Source organism: Semicossyphus pulcher, unplaced genomic scaffold (genome assembly GCF_022749685.1).
Source record: "Semicossyphus pulcher isolate SPU_LCO1_2020_fin unplaced genomic scaffold, fSemPul1.0.p SCAF_9, whole genome shotgun sequence".
NCBI lineage: Eukaryota > Metazoa > Chordata > Actinopteri > Labriformes > Labridae > Semicossyphus > Semicossyphus pulcher.
In genome coordinates this window covers 5,487,501-5,492,073 of record NW_027211770.1, presented here as the reverse complement: position 1 = coordinate 5,492,073, position 4,573 = coordinate 5,487,501, and positions in this window count along the sequence as shown.

Here is a 4,573-nt window from a genome sequence, read left to right as displayed (position 1 = left end):
CTGCCAAAAGCAATGTGCTCAAATATTAAAGAGATTAAATAGTTCCAATGAGTGGCAAACCGGAAGTCTGATCCCACTCAGGTCCTGACAGGGAGGTAAGTGATCATGTAAGTTACCTTGGGAAGTTAATTCAGGGACAAAGAAACCTGCAGCGCGAAGTATACCCCACACTGAACTGGAAACTGTCCCTGGACATTTCATAAAGAGTACATTCTCATACTCTACCGTCCTTTCACTGAGGACTTTAAAACAAGCAGATACTCAGAGATCACTCTCTTCTGACTCCGTTCCTCTCCTCCTGTCTTCTTACATAACAGCCTTTTGACGTGACATCGCTGCTGCGTTATTCTGCCTCTAATTAAAGGTGCAAACACACCATGGTGGGCTGATGTTGCATGTGTTTATGTTCAAGCCCTGACTCTGATATCTGCCACATTTAAAAAACAACAGCCAAACAATAAAATCAGACCAGAACAATAAATCCAGGAAGATCAAGAGGCTTCCAGTGAGCAGATTAGTAGCTGGAGTGATGACAACGTGTTTGAGGAAATGAAGGATGATGGTCCAAAAGCATTTTCACCAGATGGGTGTCACACTCACTGTGACTCTCACTGGATGAACACCAAAGACTCGTGCTTGGAGGGTTGAGCAGTCTCCTCTGCTGTCCCTGGGGACACTCTTGGCAGTGAGTGGACACTGAACACTTTCTACAGGGAACTCAACCATGACTGGAACTATACATCAAATTTCCTGCTGAGGTGGACAGTGAAGAAACATTATGCACTGTCTGGAAGAGGTTTTACTAAAGAATAAAGAAAATAGTGCAGAGAGCAGGAGGAGAAGCTGAAGCTGGTCCATCTGTTTTCTATCGGCTCATTTAGGGCGCCAGTGTCACTGGGCTGACAGGTTCAAATGTGCAAATAAAGCAGGAGACTACATTCAGTGTGTGCAGCTCATACATAATGTATGTATCCAGGTACAAGACAGGCCAGATGTTCTGTTTGATGCAACTTGGCATCATCATAGAAAATAAAATGTGCAGACTGTTCATGAAGCAAACTAAAAACAAAGAATGTGGATCAAAGATGGAGCTCTGAGGCAATATGACTCTGTGTGGGGGGTGGAAACACTTGGCACCAGTGGCATCTGCAACTGCGTGTCGAAAAACAAAACAGAAGTCTGATTGCCAAAGCTGGCCCATAAAAACCTAGTTGACCCAAACAGGAAAGGAGAAGATCATGGGAAAAGAAGTCCAAACATGTTATTCATTTCCAAGATGGAGAGAGTTTCACAACAAGTTATGTTCAGTCTTAAATGAACCCAGAGTGCACGAAACGGACTCTGAGATCAGATGTAAAAGGTTTATTGTAACTGAAGTTTCAGAATGATTTTGTGGCAGAAGGGCAAGGCAGGGGATGAGATTTCCTAGAGATGATCCCGTGGCTGAACTGGCAGGTTGACAGTGAGCAGGCTGGTTGGGAGTGAGCAGGCCGGTTTAGAGTGAGCAGGCTGGTTGGGAGTGAGCAGGCAGGTTTAGAGTGAGCAGGCTGGTTGGGAGTGAGCAGGCAGGTTTAGAGTGAGCAGGCAGGTTGAGAGTGAGCAGGTAGGTTGAGAAATAGCAGGCAGGTTGAGAATGAGCAGGCAGGTTGAGAGTGAGCAGGCAGGTTGAGAGTGAGCAGGCTGGTTGGGAGTGAGCAGGCAGGTTTAGAGTGAGTAGGCAGATTGACAGTGAGCAGGAAGGTTGGGAGTGAGCAGGTAGGTTGAGAATGAGCAGGCAGGTTGAGAGTGAGCAGGCAGGTTGAGAGTGAGCAGGTAGGTTGAGAGTGAGCAGGCTAGTTGACAGTGAGCAGACAGGTTGAGAGTGAGCAGGCAGGTTGAGAGTGAGCAGGCAGGTTGAGAGTGAGCAGGTAGGTTGAGAATGAGCAGGCAGCTTGAGAGTGAGCAGGTAGGTTGAGAATGAGCAGGCAGGTTGAGAGTGAGCAGACAGGTTGAGAGTGAGCAGGCAGGTTGAGAGTGAGCAGGCAGGTTGAGAGTGAGCAGGTAGGTTGAGAATGAGCAGGCAGCTTGAGAGTGAGCAGGCAGGTTGAGAGTGAGCAGGTAGGTTGAGAATGAGCAGGCAGCTTGAGAGTGAGCAGGTAGGTTGGGAGTGAGCAGGTTTGGAGTGAGCAGGCTGGTTTCGAGTGAGCAGGCTGGTTGGGAGTGAGCAGGCAGGTTGAGAGTGAGCAGGTAGGTTGAGAAATAGCAGGCAGGTTGAGAATGAGCAGGCTTGTTGGGAGTGAGAACATAGGTTGAGAGTGAGCAGGCAAGTTGGGAGTGAGCAGGCTGGTTGAGAGTGGGCTGTTTGAGAGTGAGCAGGTTGGGAATGAGCAGGCTGGTTGGGAGTGAGCAGGCAGATTGAGAGTGAGCAGGTAGGTTGAGAGTGAGCAGGCAGGTTGAGAGTGAGCAGGTAGGTTGGGAGTGAGCAGGTAGGTTGAGAGAGCAGGTAGGTTTAGAGTGAGCAGGCTGGTTGGGAGTGAGCAGGCAGGTTTAGAGTGAGTAGGCAAATTGACAGTGAGCAGGAAGGTTTGGAGTGAGCAGGAAGGTTGGGAGTGAGCAGGTAGGTTGAGAATGAGCAGGCAGGTTGAGAGTGAGCAGGTTGGTTGAGAGTGAGCAGGCTAGTTGACAGTGAGCAGACAGGTTGAGAGTGAGCAGGCAGGTTGAGAGTGAGCAGGCAGGTTGAGAGTGAGCAGGTAGGTTGAGAATGAGCAGGCAGCTTGAGAGTGAGCAGGTAGGTTGAGAGTGAGCAGGCAGGTTGAGAGTGAGCAGGCAGCTTGAGAGTGAGCAGGCAGGTTGAGAGTGAGCAGGTAGGTTGAGAATGAGCAGGCAGCTTGAGAGTGAGCAGGTAGGTTGGGAGTGAGCAGGTTTGGAGTGAGCAGGCTGGTTTAGAGTGAGCAGGCTGGTTGGGAGTGAGCAGGCAGGTTGAGAGTGAGCAGGTAGGTTGAGAAATAGCAGGCAGGTTGAGAATGAGCAGGCTTGTTGGGAGTGAGAACATAGGTTGAGAGTGAGCAGGCAAGTTGGCAGTGAGCAGGCTGGTTGAGAGTGGGCTGTTTGAGAGTGAGCAGGTTGGGAATGAGCAGGCTGGTTGGGAGTGAGCAGGCAGATTGAGAGTGAGCAGGAAGGTTGGGAGTGAGCAGGTAGGTTGAGAATGAGCAGGCAGGTTGAGAGTGAGCAGGTTGGTTGGGAGTGAGCAGGCAGGTTGAGAGTGAGCAGGCTGGTTGGGAGTGAGCAGGTAGGTTGAGAAAGAGCAGGCAGGTTGAGAGTGAGAAGGTAGGTTGAGAGTGAGCAGGCAGGTTGAGAGTGAGCAGGCAGCTTGAGAGTGAGCAGGTAGGTTGGGATTGAGCAGGTTTGGAGTGAGCAGGTAGGTTTAGAGTGAGCAGGCAGGTTGAGAGTGAGCAGGCAGGTTTAGAGTGAGCAGGCCGGTTGAGAGTGAGCTGGCAGGTTTAGAGTGAGCAGGCCGGTTGAGAGTGAGCTGGCAGGTTTAGAGTGAGCAGGCCGGTTGAGAGTGAGCAGGCAGGTTGAGAGTGAGCAGGCCGGTTGAGAGTGAGCAGGCTGGTTGACAGTGAGCAGGTAGGTTGAGAGTGAGCAGGCTGGTTGACAGTGAGCAGGTAGGTTGAGAGTGAGCAGGCAGGTTGACAGTGAGCAGGCTGGTTGACAGTGAGCAGGTAGGTTGAGAGTGAACAGGCAGGTTGGGAGTGAGGATCCAAAATGGCAACCTGGCAGACAAGGTAGAATTCACGGAAGTAGACGAACGATCTGGTGGAGAATGGATGGAAAGCCAGGGTAGATATACTGCAGGAGTTAATTAGATGATCACGTTCAGCTGTGCCAGCTTCCAGAGCTCAGGAGCAGGAGAGGCCACGCCCACAAACACAGACAGACACACAGGGAGAACACAGGAAAACAAGGAAAGGGAGAGGCAGGAACATGATCAGCATCCTTACACACATGTATCCGTGTTTTGAATCACTGAGATGAGAAGGAGGTCATGTGACCACAGCTAAAGTATCACAGCTGTGGAAAAGTCTCATCCAGGTGTGGTGGTTCATTAATTCACCGACATGTTCACTGTGAGACATTAAATGAGAACAGATGCTGTTTCTTTATAAGATGATATGAAACGTTTTCATTTGTCCTTCAGCGACAGGAAGTGTTTAAAACCAGAACATTACATGGTTTAAATAAACACTTAACATATGATCGATTCAAGGTGGAGGGAAAGAACATATGATCTGTATGTATGTGTGGTGTTATTTCTGTGAACACACTGTACATTAACACAAACACACACACACACACACACACACACAGCCATCTGGCCTACATAGGCTGTTAGCTTCCTCTGCCAGCAGCGCTGTAATGAAATCAAGATGCAGACAAGATCCTGGGAAAAAGACGAGGAGAGGAGATGTTCACAAACACAGTGTTTCAAACCTGTCACACACACACACATACACACACACACTGGGTTAGTGTTAGGGTTAGCTGGTTCTTCATGTAACCTGGTTCATGTTATTTACCTGCTGCAAGCTAGCAT